The sequence below is a fragment of the Sciurus vulgaris genome, assembly GCF_902686455.1.
Source record: "Sciurus vulgaris genome assembly, chromosome: 8".
NCBI classification, from domain to species: Eukaryota; Metazoa; Chordata; class Mammalia; order Rodentia; family Sciuridae; genus Sciurus; species Sciurus vulgaris.
In genome coordinates this window covers 39,595,480-39,617,959 of record NC_136468.1, presented here as the reverse complement: position 1 = coordinate 39,617,959, position 22,480 = coordinate 39,595,480, and the positions used below count along the sequence as shown (strand labels likewise).

The following is a 22,480-nucleotide window of genomic DNA, read 5'->3' as shown; positions in this document are numbered from 1 at the left end:
TTTCAGAGCCCAAAATAAAAGTCACAAAAATATTTACACTATATTATTTTTATTTTACTGATACTTCTCTTTTAAGGACATCCTGTGCTCTGCCCTAAAGTCATTGAGCTTCAAACATTAAATGAACATGGCTATCAGGGCCTCATGATTTTTTTATTTGTATTCCAAGCTAGTTTGTAGGACTTTTTCTTTCCATGTCCATTTTCTTGAGTACCAGTGATCAAGTTATCTCTCCAGCAACAGGTGGCTAAACAAATCATCACTCCTGCTGCAAGAGGCCATGGAGAATATCTGAACCAAGTCGTCACAAGGGACTATATTTAAAGGCTGAACAAAATCTGTGAGTATCTATGTTAGAATTCTTCCAAAGTTAGACACTCCTAATTATTTCTTTTCCTTATCTGTAAACTTTTCGTTACTTTGTCATTATAGGCTTTATGGTACTTTAATGATTTTTCTCTACCTCAAATTAAGAATTTTTTTAAATGTTTTATTTTTTACTAATATAGAAATGTTAATCAGAAATTCTAATTAGGACGAGTTAGTATTATCAAAACCAAAATAGAATTGACACTTTATTTAGCTCTTCGTGCCTTTGTGTAGGCAAATGTAGATTTCTCATTAAACTTTTAGAAATAAACTATTTTCCAGCCTTTCCACTACTGTCTTGTTATAATCTCTACTGAGACTTGGGGAACTGAGCTTGGAAATCTCTTATCTAAAGGCTCCTTTGGTATATTTATGGTCTAGCCTTGATCCTAAAGAGTGCCTGACATTGGCAAGCCCCAGTAACATCTCTTATAATAATATTTTGCTACTTTTGACTGGTAAAGCTTCTTTATTGTAGAAAAATAGAATAGTTCATTTCTGGCTGTTTTTGTTGTATGACACATAATCTAAGAAGCATTGAACTCCAAACTGGGAGATGTTTTTAAAATATGACAATAGTAAGATTTTAGAAAACATGATGTGAATTATAATGTATGCATATAAATGAAAAGCCAGAGAGGCATTAACATTATTGAAAATATTACAGGATATAAAACATGTATATGACTTTGTTTCTGTTACTTAAATCCACAAATATGTTAGTTTTACACTAAGGGAAAGACAATTTGAGGAGAATGTAAACATTCCATCGGTGCTATTGGGCGAAAGAATGAATTTAATTTGCCTAATGCTGACCCTTATATTAATCCAAACTCACGTCCCCCACTTAAATGTCAGATTCACAGGGCAAAACAAAGGAGACTGAAGAACTCTTCTGGATTAGATGAGATATAAATAGGAGGAGGACAAGGAAAGGAAGGATGAGATGGAAAGAAGGGGAGTAAAATGGAAGGTTCTGGAGAGGGGAAGAAAATAAACCCAGAAGTCCCCCCTCAAAGCTCGTAAACTTCATGGGCATAGTGGGGTTTTTGGTTAAATTTATTCCTGTGCCAAAAAAAATTATACATCGGGTTCAGTTATAATTTTTTTTCCAAAACTGACATTCTTTTTAAAGATTTCCTCTGAAGAAACCATTCACCTGATCTTTGGTGTTGTCCAACCCCATATTTGCTCTCTCTATTGCCTCTTCTATTCTGGGTTCCTTGTTAAAGGACATATATCCTGAGGAAGGGAGCCAAAGAAGGAAGCAGTGCCAGCAGCTATAAAGCATCAGTAACTGTTAAGAGAGAGAGAGAGAGAGAGAGAAAGAATGTGTGTAGTGTCTTTGAAAATAGTTATCAATAGGCCTAGCTCAGTTACAAAAATCACAACAAGCCAGAGGCTACTGGGTAATGTTTGTCAATGCCACTGATCAAGATTTTTCTTTAGCTCATCTTTGTAAGATAATGGCACTCAGAATTAATAAGGCTTCTCCTTTTCAACCAGCTATGAATTGCTAGTGAACAGAGCCTTCATTCTCTTCATCGGATATCCCGTAGGAGCTGCTTCTAGTACTGCCTTCTCCTGACTTCCACCTATCAGGCAGGCGCCTTCTCTCGGTATCTCTTCTGTATCACTCCTCCAGTCCGAGCACGCTGGGTCCAAAGAACACGTGGGCCTGACTGAGTCACTTGACAAAGGAATCATGTTTTATAGTACTCAAAGACTATCAGTTATCTCTATATTTGAATTGTGTTTTGAATAACACTTCAGCTAGTGCCTATTTCTACATATGCAAATTCTGTATATTCTTAGGAATTTTGAATTAGTCTTTTGAAGTTCTAATATTGCATATGTTAAATTGCTCATCTATTTAGTTAAAATGCTTACTCATTTTTAATGAACTAATGTGCCTGCTTAACAATTGAATTTATTCCATTTTAAAACCTATACTATTTATACCAAAAAATGAAGGATGATTTTTTTTTTTTTTTCAATATTTTTGCAGGCTGCTTAGGAGCCTGGGTGCTTTGTTGGACAATTTAAGGGGAATATAGCGAAGGATACTTGGGGTATGATGAACCCTGTGTCCTAATTTTGGGCTCTCAAATTCATATAGTAAAATAAATTCTCAATGGCATTTTTATTAGTGTGCATGTGGGTGATAAGTTATTAAAATAGCTCTCGAATGTTCTCAGTTAGCCAGATCTATGCAGCTCTTCCAAAACTGGGTAATAGCATTTCTTCCACATTAAAACTTCATTTCAGAACTGCCCTTGTCCTGATTCAATTCTGTGTGCCCCCTCTGAGATCTTTTCTTAGAGACAAAGGCCTATACCAGTACCTCTCTTTCTGGCTGCTTTTCTGTGCCTTTACCTTTATCCTTATAGTTTGTTCTTATTCAAATCTAATCCTAAAAAGGTATCTTTAGCATGGTACCTTACTTTTAAAACCTCTAGGAATGGTATGTCTGTGAGTCTACCATAACCGGATTTTTAAAAATGTTATCCCTTTGTTTTTTTGTTTTTGTTTTTGTTTTGGCCATCATAAGAAAAGATAGTAATTTAGTTGCTAGAAGGATTATAAGGCAAAAGGATAATGTGAATATGGATTCCATGAAAACTTCCATAAGATAAAGTCTGAGATTAAGATAAAGTGTGAGAATGAATATTAGTCAGAAATTTAGGCAAGCAGGTATCAATATCTGTGATAGGTTAAAGATAATAATTTGTTATTATTTTTTCTGCAAGATTTATCTTCAAATCAAATACTTAATTACTGGGAGTAAGGAGGAAAGGAATTTGATATTGGGCCAACCCATTCTCCATTTTGCCTCAAGGCTCTGCCTGAGTCTATGGGGAGAGCAGAGGTTTAGCACAAGTCCCTCCCACCCCCTCACCCAGTATTGAGGGGACAGACAAGGAGAGCAGGGCATTCAGAAGGTTGCCTGTGACTGCAGGATCACCTAATGGAATAAAAATAAATTATGTGGATTAGCCCCTTGTTCTCTATTTCACCACCAAAATGGAGGAGAAGAGTTGTTTAGTAAATTAGACAAAGGGGAACAAAAAAGAAGGGAGCAGGGATAGGGCTAGGAAAGACAGTGGACTAAATCTAACATAATTTTCCTATGCACACATATGAAAATACCTAATTGAATCCCAACACTATAGCCACCCACAAGAATGGGGTCCTAATTAGAATAAAATATATTCCATGCTTATATAATTTTAACAAAATGGATTCTGCTGTCATGTATGACTAAGAAGAACCAATTTTAATTAAATGAATTCGATTGGGAACACAAAGTGGGAGAAATAACAGATCACTTTGGCCCTGTTTTTTCCATGTTTTCTGGAGCCCACATTTTCTGGGACACTAGCATGAGTACTCAGATTAATAAAGTGTGTTTCAGTTCTGATTTGGCCATAAATCCTTGTTTGTATGCTCCACGGATCATTACCTTGGAGGGGTGGAGGATAAACGGCATCAAGAACTCCTCTTCCTACCCAAGTGCCCTTCAGATTTGTGCTTCCGAGCGTTTGTTCACTCTGTGTTCTCTAACTGCAAGTCTCAGTCCTGCCCATCCATAGAGCTACCTTCATCAAAAACTCTTCCCAACTCCTCCTCCCACAAACTGCATACACACTTAATAGAATTTTGCTGGTGGCATTTAAATAACACTTTACTACATGTATTATTTGATAAACTTTATTTTTAAAACTGTTTTAGGTTCATAGAAAAATTGATCAGAAAGTACAGAGAGTTCTCATATACCTCCCTCTCCCCACTGCATGCACCTCTTTGGTAGGACATTTGTTGTAATCCATGAACCTTTATTGTCATATCATTTCCTCTAAAATTCGCAATAATGAATTCACTCTTGGTGCAGTACATTCTATGGGTATTGACAAATACATAATGACATGTGTCCAGTATTATCCAGGTATAGCATTACACAGAATTGTTTCACCATCCTAAAAATACATGTATTAATTGTGTTGCTCCTCTGCTAGGACATAATATTCTTTTCCGTTCTTGTTCTTTTTAGATATACTTGAGAGTATAGTGTATTTTGGCATTTTAAATATACATGGAGTATAATTCATTCTAATTAGGATTCCATTCTTGTGGTTGTACATGACGTGGAATTTCACTGACCGTGTATTCATAAATGAACATAGGCAGATTATGTCCAATCCATTCTACTATCTTTCCTTTTCCTATTCCCCCTCCCTTCCCTTCATTACCCTTTTGGAACTGGAGACTATCATGCTAAGTGAAATAAGCCAGTCCCAAAATGAAAAAAAAAAAAAAAGACCAAATGTTCTGTGTGTTATATGGATGCTAACACACAATAATGGGGTGGGGAGGAAGGAATAGAAGTTCATTGGATAGGACATAATAGTCTTCAAAGGAGAAACTGAATTTTACTGATCATAGTATTCTCTAAAGTAAAATATATGGTATCTGTGTGAAATTAAGGATAAAAAATGTTAAATTGGGAGGCTGGGGAGATAGCTCAGTCAGTAGAGTGCTTGCCTTGTAAGCACAAGGCCCTGGGTTCGATCCCCAGCACCCCCCCCAAAAAAAAGGTTAAATTGGCATTTTAAGGTTGTTGAGACTAGTCTGTAGAAAAGATAAAATTACTGAAAAAAAATATACTCTTTACTTTAACTACCTTCCCCCCATGTTGATCAGCTTTCCATTACAATAATAAAAAAAAATCTGAGATAATTAAGTTGTGAAGAAGACAAGGAATTATTTGGCTCACAGTTTTGGAGGTTCTAGCTCATGATTGATTGACCCCTGTGACTTGGGCCTGTGGATGAAGCATCACAGATGTGGGGAGCATGTGGTAGAATGAAATCACTCAGTTCACATTCAGGAAGCAAAGAGGGACCAGAGTACTATGATCCTCTTCCAGGACACACCCCCAGTGACCTAAGCACCTCCCACTAGGCCCTGTCTCCTAAAGTTTCCACCACTTTTAGTGATACCATGTTAGGGATCAACCCTTAACACACAGGCCTTCAGGGGACATTCAACACCCAAATTATAGCATTCTTTCCCTGATCTCCAGTGCTTTATACCTATCAATGCAAAATAGTTTCAGTTCCTTCCTAAGAGTTCCCTAAATCCTTTGCCTTTGTATACACTTCTTTTAGTTAACTAATACATAAAATCATAAAATTGTAAATATTCATGGGGTACCATGTAATCTTTCATGGATACAGGTATAAATTCTATAATGTTTAAATTAATTATATCTGTCTCCTCAAACATGTATAATTTCTTTATGGTAAAAGCATTTAGAAATCTTTTTTTCTAGTGTTTTGAAGTATACAATACATAATCATCTTCTATAATTATCTTATTGTGCAATAACACATGAGAACTTCTTCAGTTTAACTGTAATTTAATATTCATTCATCAATCTTTCCTACCCTCTCCAGCCTCTGGTGGCTATGGCTCTACATTCAAATTTTATGAGATGAACTTATTTAGATTCCACATTTGTGTAAGACCATGGAGTACTTGTGCCTGGATTATTTCACTTAATATAATGATCTTTAGTTCCACCCACATTGCTGCAAATAACAGGAATTCATTCTTTTTATGATGTATATGTATCACTTTTTAAAATTCACCTATCCATTGATGGACATGTCACCTATTTCCAATTCTTGGCTATTGTTAAGAGTGCATATGTCTCTTGATTTCATCTCTTTAGGACATATACCAGTATTTGGTTACAGTATTATTTAAAAGATCAAGTCCAAGCTCTTCTATTAAAATCAAGGAAAATTCTTGCTGTAAGCCACTGTAAAAGTCAAAAAGAACATTTTATATTTCCAAGATACAGTGGTAGAACAGGCAACGGTTACACAAAATATTGTAAGGTGAGATAAGCCCAAAGTAAGACTAAAACCCAGCAGGGAAAATATTATGTCTTAAAATTCAATGTCCATCATTCAAACTGTGTGGCAAGATATGGGTGCTCTAGGTTTGGGAATCCCTTCTACTATGACTTTTCTCATTGTAGCCCATATGGCTTCTGACTTTGGCAGTAGTATCTGTGGGTGAGTGACTTTGCAGATTTCTGAGATACTCTCAAGGCATCTTTCCTATTGTCCCATTGAAAAAAATACTTGTATATTCTTTATTTGCACTAAAAACTTCACCCTCCTTGCCTGAAATTTTACATACAGTTCTTTTCTGGCCAAGATGCTAATTTTCAAAATCTTTCCACTCTGCTCCTCCTTTCTCCTAATTTCAACTGTAAATTTGGCTTAAACTAGCCAATAATACCTGTGCCATGCCTTAATATTTTGCTATCTTAAATTTTTTTCCACCAAGTAAATTAGTCTATTGCCTTAAAATTCAGCCCTACAAAAATCTCAGGGTAGGGGCAAAACCCACACAAATTTTTTGACATAGTGTAACAATGGTAGTCACTAGTCCAGTTTCCAATAGTGTCCTCATTTCCATTTGAAACCTCATTACCATAGCCTTTACTGTTCACCTTTCTGTTAGCATTTTGATCTTTTAAGCCTTGACTGGAATTGCACATTGAGATCCACTTATAGCAGTCTAGGCTTTCTCTAGCCTACTCCTCCAAAGTCTTCCAAACTCCTTCCATAAACCAGTTCCAAAGGTTCTTCCATGTCATTAGGCTTAGATATACTCAAACAACACAATTTCTCAGTAATAATTTTCTGAATTAGTTATATTTCCTTCACTGTAATGAAATACATGAAAGAAATAACTTATAAAGAGAAAATATTTTGGCTCACAGCTGTAGATATTTCATCTATGATTGATTAGCCCCATAAAGTTGGCTCTATGGCAAGGAAGTACATCGTGTGTGAGCCATGGGAGACTAATACTACTCTTCTTGTCACCAAGACCTGAAGAGAATGAGGTGCAGATCAGGGACTCATAAACCTGTTCAGGTACATACCCCAAGTGTATACTTCCCACAATGCCTAACTTCCTAAAGGTTACACCACCTCCCAATACTGCCACTTTTCAAGATTCAAACTATAGCATCCACCTCACATCTGCTCTGACATTTTATGTTCCTTAAGATAAAAATGACAACATGTTATATGTTTTACTCATGCCCTATCTCCATAAAGATCATATTCTAAATATGCTAAATTATAGAGGGTACTTAGAATATCTCACAGGAATCTTGCCCTGTTTCATAAAATTTAACATTTTTACCGATTATCTGCATAGCTGTTTGGTGTATTCTCTACCTTTATTAGAAATTTCAGACTATTCTTCCAAATCTGTGAGGAATAAAACGAAAATAGAAAAAAGCATGCCTATTTTCAAGGCAATGAAAATGTGTTTAAAATTTGGATATTATACATGACAATTTAGTAAACAAAATCCTATAGTTACAGCAAACATAAACAAACTAAGCTAACAGTGACAAATGTAAGGTCCTAGACAGAGGGCTCAAACTTAACGGAATAAATATCATCTTTGATTTAAAGCACACCACTTAACATTTTGAGACCTAAATATTACACTTGGCAAAACATTCAATCTGAGCAAGAATTTGTTATTCATCTTACAAAAACACTAATATATTTAAAGATCACTTTCATAGAGATGTGGTAAGTATGATGAGCTAGCAGGATCTACTCCTATTTATGGAATTCATGTTACTGATAAACCTGGAATGGTTTGTTCCATTTAGGGAGTTCTTCGTAAGAGGAATATATCAAAGTGAGCAGAATATGATGATTTGCTTACTCAAAAGAAAATAAATTTCTTAATGATTCCTTAGAAAAATATTAACTATGTCAATATTTACTTCTTTTCTAAATATTGTATGCTTCACAAGTGCAAGTTGGGGTGTTAATCAATAAAGTTGTAGCACAATAAAAGTTCTCCAAAGATACCCACATTATAATTCCAAGAATGGGTGAATATATTACCTTCCATGTTAAAAGTGACATTACTGATATGATTACATTAAAAACTTTGAGATGGAAAGATTTTTCTGTGTTGTTTGGGTGCAATAAAACCACATCTCCTTAAAATTAGAGAACATTTTCTGGATGTGGTGAGGGAAAGAGATATAAAGACAGAAACAGGCTTAGAGAGAGAATATGTTGCTGCTTTGGAAGGTGGAGAAAGGGGACCGTGAACCAAGGAATGGAGGCAGTTTCTAGAGCTGGAAAAGGTGAGGAAATAAATTCTGTCCTAGACCTTTCAAAAGGAATGCAGCCCTGCCAACACCTTGAATTTGGTCACTGATACCCATGTTGCACTTCTAAATGTAGGATAATAAATTTGTATTGATTGCCTTAAGCCACTAAATTTGTGGTAATTTGTTACAGCTGCAATAGAAAAACAAATATATCAGTTCATTTTCCAGGAGAGGGGGGTTATAGGCAAGAATATAGAATATACAGAAGGTCAAAGGCCAAAAGTACTAGGGAGGGAAAATGAGCAAACTCTACCTAGTCATGCCAATTATGGTTGTTGAAGTTGTGACTGGGAAGGATTAGACATTACTGAATGATGACTTGGACACGTCGCAAAGTCACAGAGACTACTGAACTGCAATGCTTATGCAGGAGTTCAGAAGTAAGAATTCAGTCAAAAGGGCAGTAATACCATGAAGTCAGGATTAGAAATCAATCACAGGAATTTCACTGGTAATTGAAGGATCAAAGGACTTAAAAACCAATCAAACGAAGCAACCAATCACTTTTAACCACCAAAGAAGGACCATAACAGAAAAGTCAGTGGGAATTTTCTGCCTGTGTGTCTGCAGCTAAGGATCCAGTGAAGAACCTGATGCCATGGTTGGACAAAGAAGTCAATATTCAGAAAGAAGATTTAGCCAGGAAGTGAAAAACAGAGAACAACCGAATGTCATTGCAACCTTTGCATATTGCTCACCACAACAGACCACAGCATTCAGTAGCAGTTGCTGCTTCACTTCTGCCTCTATGTCTTATGCAAATTCCTCTTTTGGTCATTTAGAACCAAGACCCATACAGGGAAGGAGATACTGAGAAATAAAACTCCCAGCTTCACTACATTGACATACCTTAAAAGGAGCACAGATCTTGAATTGGCATAAGAGGGCAGCTAGGATGGGATGGAGACATTAAAATAGTGGCATATGGCAAGTTCTGCCTCATGGTTTTGTGTGCATCCTTCTCAATCTACATAGTCAGGTGTTAAGGTCAACTTTCTAACGTACAGGAGGAGATTCAGGTGTTAAGGTCAACTTTCTAACGTACAGGAGGACACCATCTCCTCTCTTTTTTAATTCATAGGACATGTTGGTAGGTCCATCTAATAGGTAGAATGTTCAAATATGTTTTCAAATACAATTGTAGGAGAGAATGAACTGGAAATATATTTCCTGCATCTTATGATTTTTTTCTTAATTTGTAATTTTTTTTATTTCTTGGAGTTTAAAACATTATTTTTAGAGTCATTTTAGGTTATCATAAAAATTGAGCAGAGTACAGAGTTCCCATATGTCACTAGTACCTTTCCCTCGTGGAACCTTGCCAGTTATGAACATCTCCAACTAACACAATATATTTATTTCAGCTGGTGAACCTCTATTGATACATGATTATCCTAAAGTCCATAGTTTACTTTGGGGCTTATTTTTTGTGTTGGGCCTTCTGAGTCTGGACAAACATATTATGACAGGTACATACCATTCTATTATCATACAAAGTAATTTTGTTTTGTGTTGGGCCTTCTGAGTCTGGACAAACATATTATGACAGGTACATACCATTCTATTATCATACAAAGTAATTTTGTTTTCCTAAAAATCTTCCACACTCTTCCTATTCATTTTTCCAATACCTCCCCACAAAATGTGTTAACCACTTGTCTTTTGTTTCTATAGATTTGCCTTTAAAACAAACCTCACTTGTTGTTTAAGAACTGGTTTTAAGCTGAATAGATAATTTTATAATGGACTAGAAGAAATATGTTTAGAGATTTAAAAGATGTTATATGGGTAGAAAAATTCAAGAAGTATTTCAAAATGCAAAAGGCACCTAAAATTAGTGTTACATGTATATTTCACAATAGTAACTCACATTCTTCACAGTACTGATTTTAGGGGCATTAGTGGGAGGAAATGTTTATCATATTTGTATTGACAAGAATATATTTATGATGAATGGGTTTTAAGAAAAGAACAAGTTAATAGTATTTTAATATAATTGATATTTTTCCATTTGCCTAAAGACAACCATTGTAGAGTATGAATTGAATTTTTTAAATAGCCAAGGTATTATAAAACATCAACAATATCTTCCAAGAAGAATGACTTTGATTTTAAGATTTTAATGTTGTTATTATTCTTGGAAATCTCAATACATTCAACTTAGTGTCTAAAACCAACTATTGGAAAATGAAATTTTCAAAAGTAATTATATTACTTATGAAATTATTGAGACATTTTAATGTTATAAAATTATGAAAATTAAGACATATCTTCCATTATATTTTGTTGTATTTCAATTATGATGATGGCTATGATTTCATGTATTTAAGTGTGGGTGCTATAGATTGGGTCTGAAATGTTCTGCACAGGCCTATATGCTAAAGGCTTGGTCTCAGCTTGGTATAATTGGGGGTGCTGCAGTTATACTTAAGAGCTGGATTCTAGTTGGACGGAGTTAGGTCATTGGAAGTGTGCCCTTGAAGAAGGTATTGGGACCCTGGATGCTTTTCTTCCTGCCTTTTGCTTCCAGCTGCCATGAGGTGAGCAGCTTGCTCCACTTCATGTCCTCACTATGGTGTGTTGCTTTGCCATGATCCATTCAACCATGGACAGGAAACTTCAGAATTGTGAGCCCAAATAAATTTTTCCTCTTTTCAATTTAATTGTCTTAGCATTTTTTACAATAATGGAAAGCCGACTAATACAACAGATAATATTTCATGTAAGCATCAGTAGGATGAGTCAGTATTTTGAGTAATGAAGATGGAAAATGCCAGGTATGTTATAAACCTCCCTGATGGTTTACATTGATATATGGAACATGGAAAAGATATCCCAAAAGATTTTACTTAAACATCCTAGGTGAACTTACCATGTGAACATAACCACCAAAGAAAACCCTTAAGACTTAAAAGTCTTTGGAAAGGAGCCATGAAGAAAATATTTTTTAAGTAATGAAAATTATTTGCTAGTCACAGATATTTCACATTCTTATTGTCTTTAACACTAATTAACTGACTTCTAAAAAGATGAGTATAACAAGAAAAGGTACATTACTGAGCAAAAAATATCTTTTGATAACGAGATTCTCAGACACATTTGAAAACAGTTATGTGTTACAAATGTTAGATTATGAATACCTCAAAAAATTTCTTATATTCTGCAAGAACAATTTTTTTCCATGACTTTACACTGTAACATATATGTCTCTCATTCAAAAAAGAATCATTTGGGCAAATTTAAGTCACCAGGATGTTATTTATATATATGATATCAGTACAGGTAGGTAAAATGCAAAGAAAATATCAAATACTTCGGCTGGGTAGGAAACTATTCATAAAAAGCAATTTCTATTATTCAAATGAAAGCATTTTAGTTACTTTAGAATTAACATGATTGGACTTAATAAACTAGAAAATTTCAAATTATATAAACAAAATTCAAATCAAAAAAACTTTTGCTAACTCTATTGTATTGGATAGTTGAGAGTTTGTAAAATATTAACACACTGGTTGTACATTGTCCTTTTTATCTACAAAGTTTTCAGTTCAGAAACTGAACATAAAAATAGCACGCAAAGGAATTTTAAAGTCACATTATTAAATTTGATATCATAAAGGTGGCAAAGTCTCCATGGAAAGACATGCAGTATCCACATAAATACCATGCTAATTAATTTTCTTTATTACCATTAATTGGGCTTGAATTCTTAATGAGAGAATACTTCCAGTGCTTTTGATTTGCAAGTCTGTGGAATTTATTAACTTTTCAAATTGAAAATCTCTAGGGTGAGAAAATATCTCATCTTTATGTACATTCTGTCAACTCAGAGCACTTTACCAAGTCCATCTACCAAGAATATGCAGCCAACCTTTAGATGGAAGTTTTGATCTATAGTGGTGATTACAGCTGCATTTTATTTCCAATTAGAAATAGAAGTCAATTCGGTAAGGGCCATTTAGACTGCTACCTTGTAAAGACTGGTTAGAAGGCCAGCTTTCATTCCCCAAGTAGCATTTTCTGCTTCCCCCACACAAGTTGAAATGTTCTGTGGTCCTGAATTAGTTTTCCTGATTGTTTTCTTTTGTTTTTGGTTCATGAATGAATGACTTTTTGGCTGTGCTTCTTGCTATGGCAATGCTTTAGTTTCATTATCACTAATAGTTAAAAAATATCATGCTGTTTAATATTGTTTTCAGAATTAAATCCAATAATCTACACAAACTGCTGCTGAAGTGTTGGTCACAAAGGTTAGCTCCTGCCTGGATAAGTGATATTGAGACAATTTCTGAACTATAATTTTTAGTCACATAACTTGGTGATTTTTATCTGCCTGTTCTACACAAATAGAAACAAATAAAGGGTCTTGATGAAATACATATTCATTGGTTCTATTCTTTATGGCAGAACGTGAAAACTCTATCCATAAAGTGTCATCATATAGAAAGAATACATGCTGACGTTGACCTACTAGTCATAATTGGCCACCATTGCCTTAGAACAAAGAAATGCCTTTCTAAGCAAATGAATTATTGCCAAATGACTTCTGTTTCTTTCTTTTGGGGGGGCAAGAGGCACCAAGGATTGAACTCTGGGGCACTCGACCACTGAGCCACATCCTCAGCCCTATTTTGTATTTTATTTAGAGACAGGGTCTCACTGAGTTGCTTAGCACCTCACTTTTGCTGAGGCTGGCTTTTATCTCTCAATCCTCCTGCCTCAGCCCCCCCAGCTGCTGGGATTACAGGCGTGAACCACCACACCAGACTATTTCTTTCTAATTAGCTGTTCACAGCAAAATTAAAGAAAATAAATTGAAAAATATAAGAATTTTTTAAAAATACCCAATTACCCATAATTGCACAACTCATGAGTAATACTCTTAACAATTGTTTTTCTTCATAAAATTTTTATCTACTAATATCTATGTAGGTGTCTATACAAATTAGAAGTATCTTATAAACATTATTTAATTTCCATCTTTTTATTCAACATTATACAATTAATGCTTCAAAAAAACTTCTATTTTTTATAGAGCATTACATTTTATTAATTACAGCTCTTGGATTAATACCTATTAATAACTATTAATTAGAATGTGCTCAGATTAAAAGTAGAAAGTGTTTTAATCATTTTTGTCTAATGTTTTATACTATGACTGGTGCATGGTAGGTGTACTTAATTGAATAAATTTGAAATTTTAAGATTATAATTTCCATTTACTCAGTGTTAATCTCTTATGGTCCTTATCCTAGTTCAAAGGCAACATTCTCAAACACATTATCTACTAACACCTAGCAACAGCTAAGCAGAAAGTAATATGATCACGATTTTTGATTGCTAGTTCATTTAAAGAGCTCATTTACTGAAAAAAATAATAATATATTTAGTCAATTGTCATGGTTGTTCTAATTTTTCTTTTATTGTCTGAGTAGTTTAACTTAAAATAATTTCCTCAAAATTGTCTCAGATCAAACACTTTTGGATGACATTTCTACCTAAAATTGCATATTCATTACTAACAAGGATGATACATGATTTACAAAAGAAACATTTGACACTTTTTTAGATAGATTTTTAAACAAGAGTCAGGTTTTTACAGGAATCTAATCCCACAAAATAAACACCAAGAGCTAAGTGTAACTTCTTCCAATGAGGAAAGGTGTGTCTATGTTTAAATTGTATGTATGAACACAAACTAGTTTGCATGTTCTTGCTGGAAAAAAAAAAAAAAAAAACACTTGCTAGTTCCCAGATAATCATAAGAGTACTTTAATTCATCACTTCAGTTAAAATGTTTGATCTGCTGGTCATTTTGCATTATCAGTATATACTGATAATATATCTCAGTATATACTGATCCTAGATGATTTTTTAAATTTGTTTATCATTGCATTTTCTTTTTCTTCCTTTGCTTTTCTTATTCTATTTCACAAGATCGGCAGCAGCATCCCTGAACAAATGTATCAGAATGCAAAAGTTTCATTTGACATCTTCTTTCTCACTTGTTGATAACTTTGGCAGTATGTCCAACATGAGGACTACCCCAGGTATCCATATGAAGCCCCATTCAGGTACTTTGTTCGCAAGAAAACGATGATCAATTTGGGCTTTTATATTTTATGATGACTTATTACTATTTTATGAGCATTTCAACTGCCTCAGTAGAATGGAAAATTTAGGTTCCATGATAGGCAATGGAGAATATATTTTGGTAATGTCAGAACTTTTGAATCAAACTCAAATTCTATTATTTTGACAGCTATCTGTTCCTCCTACTGGGCCTATTAATGGTCTGTTGGTAAATCCAATTAAATGTAGTTTAACTCATCAAATCTCTTTTCTTGTTTGGCACAGAAAAGGAAATTTCAAAGACTCTGGTAGAATGCAATACTTTCTACACAGAGTTATCATTTATTTTCAAAATGTTTACATTCTCAAAATTTTTTGAAGAAAAACTGCATAGTGTGTTGATGCAGCATTATTTCATGCTATTTGCTTAACCAGCATTGAAGTTTCTCACAGATATTTTGATGGAGGCACCCTTGAGTTTGCATAACTTTATTTATTCCCTGGTGTGTGGGATTTCATTGCTTTGGTCCATGTGGGATAGTCCTTGGAGTGATGGATGACTCACTGTGAAACAGCTGTGAACTGACAGAATTCTTGCTGGCAATGCATTTTCTGTATAAATTTGATTTTTAAAAACAATCACTATGATGTCATTGCAGTCTTCTGCTTCAGCATCCCTGGGGATGGAGTAACACCCTCATCTAAGTGGTGATGGAACAGATGGGCTGGTGTGAAGAGCATGAAGTGGAGGGGAGGAAGATGACAATGTACACAAGCATTAGCAGAGTGAAACAGCACACAAGCTTTCCTCGTTATTATTAAAGCTATGATGGACCCACTTTTTGGTGCTTTGACATTTCTAGAAATGGCCCACTGGGATGGGCAATCAACCTTGTGCCTCAACAGTCTCATACCCTCCCTCTTGTAGTGCTATTCTGCCCCATAGCACACGACTCTTGTTCTTTTATGTCTCTTCCTAGAAGTGGGATTCTAGCTATACCCTAAGATTATCTGGGATTTTTTTCTTCTTCTTCTTCATGAAAGAGATAAAATAGTCCATCTCTCAACATAGTTTTAAGTATTAAGTAGATATGTATAACATTTTTAGAACTGTGACTGGTTTATGTATGTATTGAGAATGTGTGATATTTATTACTTGAGAAAAACCAATCAGAATTGTTTGATATATAGCTCAAGACCTTGGATCTACTTTCCTTGAACAAAATTAAAGGATTCAAATCTATTTCTTTCTCTGCCCTTATCACAAAGCATTGCTCTAGTGTAGCTTTCACCAAAGACTTTCCTTCCCATTCCAGATTTCTAAAATTCACCAACTATCAGTTAATTGCTGGATTTGACATATACATGAGTTCTTACAAGCATGCACAATTTTTAAAAAGTTTAGTTAAATGACAATATTTACAAATTCAGATATTTTTTATAAGATTATAATTTCTGGCTCTCATTGGGGGCAAAACATCACAAGATGTGGCAATCATGATGAAAGCCCCACATGAGAGCACATAGTTAGGAATGAAGTAATAGTGATTTTTTTCTTGAAATTGAATTGTATTTTCACTTTTTGTTCTGGGTCCTGTGGATCTGTGAGTTTTGGCCCATGTATCATACTCATCTTGCCTACGCATTTTGCATCTTGTCTCAGAACTCTTAGGTAGAAAAAAAAGCATTGGTCTAGACGTAAAAGCGATGCCATGTCATGTTTGTACAGGAAGACATTTAATTCCTTGAGTTCTACATATGGGCAAAGAACTGCTCTTGGTGCTTAACATATGTTAACTCCCTTAAATTTTACTATAGTCATGGTAAAGTCTTAGATTTTATTGTAAACACAAAAAGAAGCCATTGAGGGATTTTAAGTAGAATAGGGTCTCAATTCAACCTACATGGATCCAATTGCTGTACAGAAATTGGAAGGGGTGAAAGAGAAGAAATGCAAGCCAGATGGGAAGTCACTGATGATATACAAAAACAGGATGATGTGCATTAGAACTAAGGAATAGGAATGGTTGAAAAAAAAATGGATTAGCGGTGCAACTTAATGCACTTAGAATAAAATGTTTCCTGTGGCACAGTCTGGTCCCTGCAGTAGCTGGCCATTTTCTCCCACCTGTTTGTTCTATTCTTGTTCCACTGATAATTTCCTTTTCCCCTAAATGACAGAATTTTTACAGTCTTTGAATCTTTGGGCTCGCTATGATCTTCATTCTTTAACCTGGGCAGGCATTCTTGTTCTACCATAGCTCATCATGAGCTCTTATCCCAGACTCTTATTTTATCTCTGTTTTTTAAATATGACCATTTATTACCATTTGATAATTCTTGTATATTTGTGTTCTTGATTACTTGTGTTTGATTTTTGTCTGTTTCTCCAACCACTAAATGTGCCATGACTTTTTAGTGTTATAGAATGGACTGGTTTGGGTTTCTAACTATTTCTCTCTTACCCAGAATAATGTCTGGTATTGTTGATTGCTTAATAAATATTTGTCATAGGAATGAAAAAAAAATATCACAAGTCCTTGTTAAAATACGAATGTAGAAAACTAGAGAAAATGTCAGGGGTGATTCTCATTATTTTTGGAAAGACTATTTTGGTGCATGGTGATAATAAATGTGAGTTTGGGAAGACTGGGACACCAACAGTTTTATTTGGAATGTGAGACAGAATTCCAGCTCTGTTTTAGATGCTATAACAATAATAACAAAAGAAAACCCTGACTAGAACTACTTAGAGGAGAAATATATTGTTTTGGCTCATGGATTCCTTGCTCTGGGCCCAACTGAAGCAGAATGTTATGGTGGAAGAAAGTTGTTCAGCTCATGGCAGCAGGGAAATGGAAAGAGAGAAGAAGGCAAAAAGGGAAGATAAATTCTTCCAGGGCATTCCCCCCTCCAGTGACCTATTTCCTCCAACTAGGTTCCCCCCACCCTGGAAGTCCATCTGGCTATCAGTCCATTAGATGGATTAATCCACTGATAAGGGTAGAACCCACATAATCCAACTATTCCCTGAAAGTCCTACCTCTGAACATTATTGCATTGGGGACCATGCTTTCAATAAAAGACTTTGGAGGACATTCCAGATCCAAAGAAAAACAGATGCTGTGTAAGATTTCTAGAACTACCATGACAAAGTACAGCACAATAAGTGCCTTAAAACAAGAACAAGTTATTCCCTCATTGTTCTGGAGGCTAGAAATCTAAATTGAGTTGATGACAAAGTTATGTGGCAAAGGAGAGGAGAGGTATGTCATTTAGAGAGAGGACTGTGGGACAGAGAATTGGTTTCTGCACACTGCAAATTTCAATGGTAACTAAGATCCAGTCTAAAGAATCAAATGTAAGAGGCATAGAAGATAGTCATTTGGAATTAAATACATAAGCTCAGAATAACAGATAAAATGTAAAAACGAAAGAAAGATGGGACGCAATGTGTGAGCTAAGCACAAAAAGGACACCATGCTTTAATTTCATCCTAACTTTCAAGAATCTGGTTGTGGTGGTATTTCATAATAAAGCAAAGTCAATCCAGTATGGTCCAAGGGATTTAGCACATAGACTTTCCAAGATTCCTATATAGTAGAGAACTGATATTTTTATAGTCCTCTTAGAAAGATCTTACTGGTACAGTAAGCAGTGGGTTCTGTATCCCCATCTCACACGTAAGAAAGGAACTTAGATGTTGAGAATATGTTTTTAGGGTAATGGGAAATTTCACAGTAGCATTTCAGCTCTACTCCAGGCTTTCTCAGCAGGAAGACCTTATGTTCAACTAAATTAGGATGATTATGCTGCTGCAGAGTGTTCACCATTGCCTTGAGACCAGGGAGCAACACTGTAAACAGATACAGCACTGACAGTCACAAAATCAAAATGTTAATGCTAATGCTTGAAAGAATTTGAGAATTTGATGAAATAGGCATTTTGATATAATGTGGAGATATACTTTTTATTCTGAGATCAGCCCATAAAGATTTGTCCATGTCTGATAAAGTGAGAAAGACAACTGCAAATTAGGTCAGAGCATTCTGATATCCTTTAACATCAACACAGCAAATAGGGGTGCAAAATATATTTGGTATTAAGTAAATCTCACTGGTGTGTCTTCTTTTTTTTTTTTTTTTTTTTTCTTTGAAGTGGTTCTGAATTAGGGTGTCTTCATTAGCCTGGATGAGTGAAGAATCTACCACATCAGAGGTTATCAGTTATTCATTCATACATCTGTTTATGTGTTTGTTTTTCCTTGTTTATTTTAAATGTTTTGGTTAAAGGAGACTCTACTTCATTACTCATTTTATTACTCTATCACCACATAAGGAAAGTGTCCTTGCTCCAAAATTTCCCACCTTTCATTTCTTATATATTGGGTCAATAATAGTTTTAGTCTAGGAGATTTAGACATGGCTTATCATACCTCCAACTCACAAATTCTGAGATACCACACCTCATCCTATCATTACCAAATATTGCTTCTTATATCAAATTGGGATTTTCACATATTATCTAATGAACAAATATTTGCACAATCTTTTAGTAGTATTTATCTCTAAACTCTTCAATGACTAAGATAAGATGTCTCAGAGAATGATGTTGGGTGGAATATTTAGTTTTCAGGGCTCAGATTGAACAACTGAAACAAAGAAAACAATAGTACCTCAGAATTGTAATGGTAACTGAATCAGTTTACTAAAGAACAATTAATTGGGCACTTCAAAAATACTAAAATTGGTGCCCTCCTACTTTGGTGTATGCCTTATTGTAAAGAAAAATGTACAATTTGAGTTTCTTAAGGAATTTATGATTTTTTCAATTTTTTATTTTTCTTTTGTCTTCTATTTTTCATAAATGACTAAAATAGAGAAAAAGTAGAGCTCTGCTTTATCTCAGTCAGCAGAACTGACAACACAATTAAAGAAAATACACCAGATGTTGAATATTTTAAATTCTTTTTCTGAAAGGTGCAAGATATAATTAAAGAATGGGAATCAAAATATATAACTGATACATGATTCAACTGCAATGGTACGCCCATAGCCAGATTGTATTCACCCAATACATATTTTCTTATTAAAAGGAGTCAGAGTTTCCTTGGGGAAATAACAGATTCTAGATGGAGGGCAAGAAAATGTATAAACTGAACTGGGGCATATTAATATGCCAAAAATCTAAGACGCAACCAAACAATGAGGTTTCTGTCAAAGGTTTCAGTAAACACTTCAAATCTACCATTGGCAAAATGTGCATTACTTTTAGCACCAGTAAGAATATGGATTGCAATGTATGGAAACTGTTCTAGTGTAGTGCATCCATAAAATTAAAGTGATACCAAAAATACAACTAAAGTTAGTCAATCAGCTTTGGATAATGGTAGACAAGCAAGTGATTACACCTAAAAAATAGAGCAAAAGAATCATTGCTTATTTTTTCTGTATAATTGACGAAATTTCTCTTTATAAAACTCTTTGTTAAGACATAGAAGTATAATTAAAACATTATAATTAACCTCAAGTGAGTTAAATGAGACAAGTAATGGAAACACACACACACACAGTCAGACATTATTAGTTTCCTGATGGAAATAAAGAACCCCAAAATATCAGACTTCAGCCTGAATAGTTTTCTATCTTTAACTATCATTTTTGTAGGCTATACATAGAGCAATTGTATTACAGGGATGTAATAAGCAACATCCAGACTACAAAGAAAAACACTAACAGAAAAATGAACTGTTTAACAAATTTCAAAGAATAAAGGAGATGCTACCAATAAAAAAGACTTAAAAGACCTATGAACCTTTCAAAACCTATGGACTTGATATGGACCTCAATTTGAACAAATTTCAATAAATTAAGAGACTATCAGGAAATGTGAATGACATTAAGAAACTACTTAGTAGTTGGGATGTAAAAATGGTAATATTATAAAATAGAAATATAAGTATATTGTTTAAGAATTCATTTTCTTTTAAAGATCTTCTGGAGATAGACGCTGAAATATTTATACATGAATCAATGTTTGGGAGTGGCTAATGGGTGAGATGTAATTGAAATAAAAACTGATAATTTTTGAAACTGAGTGGTGAGTTTGTGACAATCCATTAAACTATTGCCTTCAGTTTTGGGTATGATTGACTTTTTCATAATAAAGAAGTGAAAATTGATGACATTCAGTAATCCAAATGTAGATGAAAGTGCACTTTCCTAGAGCCTTTATAGGAATACTGGCTGTACAGCACTTTTAGCAAAAGAAGACCAAGCGTTTCATTAAATCTTTATTGGAAAAGTTTTAAGAAAATTGGAAAGATAACATCATAACCTCCTGCCACTCAATCCTTTACAAAATTGCCATCAGCCCACTCTCTACCACACATTTAAAGAGGTTCTCTCTCTGCTTCAGGTCACATTGAAGAACCTCAAAGAGCTGGGATGTATGGTAATAAATAAGTTTTTCAGAAAATGAATGTTTACCCTTAATGCTTACTTACTTTTTTCACTATGTAAGTATATCTTAATATTTCAGATTAAAAATTAAGTATTTATATAAGTAATTAGGAATAGTATTGTTCTCTAATTATCTTGAAAAGAATTCACATTATACATGTAAATCTATTGTTTGATTTTCATGAATTTCACTTCTACATACATTTAAGACCATATTATAGTAAATGAAACTATCATACATATATTAAAGAACTAAATAAAGTTTGACCTTTGACTTAATTTCTTTCCAGGAAGCTGTTTGAAGAAACTGGAAAGTCAAATGAAGATTAGTAATATGCTATTTCAACACAATATTATTTATATAATGAAATTTTGAAAATAAGAGATTTCAAATATTGCTATATAATTGAATTATAGCTCTTCATAGGGGAGTATTTTATAGTGTTGGGGAAATCTAACTTAAAACAAATTTTCCAACCCAGAAATACTCTCAACAAAGGTAGTAGAAGAAAATAAAACTTTTATTATTGAATAAACATTAAGCCAGACTGTGATGTTCCTTACTGGCAATCTAACAAGAGATTAAAAAAAAAAAAAAAAACAGAAAGAAATATCACCCATTTTTGTTGCCAAGGAGATGTGAACTATTACATATATATTTTAAAATACCAAATAATTAATCCTCAAGCAAAAGACCTTCACAGAACACTTTCTTACAGTTCATGCTAAATTTACCTGACAGGTTGATTACCTGCATTATCTAATTGGTGTTATCAAGGAAAAAAGTTCCCATTTTCCCACAGGAAGGAGGAGATGGATGCTGTTTTCTTTACTGACATTTCATTGGTCATAAAACTGACAAAAAAGTCTACCTTGTTTTTTAAAGGATTTATACATATTTGAAAGAGTGGAGAAAGTATTTACCATCACAAAGTTTTCTAAATAAATACCTTATAAGAAAGGAGGGAGAAAATCTCTTCCTAGAGGTACTGGAGGCATCACAATACTACACCTCAAATTACTATAGAGTTACAGTAACAGAAACAGCATGGAACTGGCTCTGGCACAAAAACAGACATGAAGATCAATGGAATAGAAGACCCAGAGACAACCCCACATGGACACAATCATTTGATAATCAACAAAGGTTCCATATGTTAGAGGAAATATAACAAATTGTTCTAAGAAAACTTAATATCCACATGTAGAAGAATGAAAAGTAATTCCTATCTCTCATCCTGCATTAAAGTCAAATCAAAGTTAATCAAAGACTTAGGAATTAGACCAGAAACTCTGCAACTGCTAGAAGAATATGTTGGCTCAACAGTCCAACATACTGGCGTAGGCA

General features: G+C 34.3%; 1 long non-coding RNA gene across 1 annotated transcript; it reads left to right on the top strand.

Annotated features, from left to right (window-relative positions):
• The first annotated feature begins 224 nt into the window (after positions 1 to 224).
• Positions 225 to 15,510, top strand: LOC306668960. The gene is made up of 3 exons (XR_013765986.1): positions 225 to 340; positions 11,130 to 11,226; positions 15,331 to 15,510. It is a non-coding gene; the product is annotated as an uncharacterized lncRNA (long non-coding RNA).
• Positions 15,511 to 22,480: the final 6,970 nt, after the last annotated feature.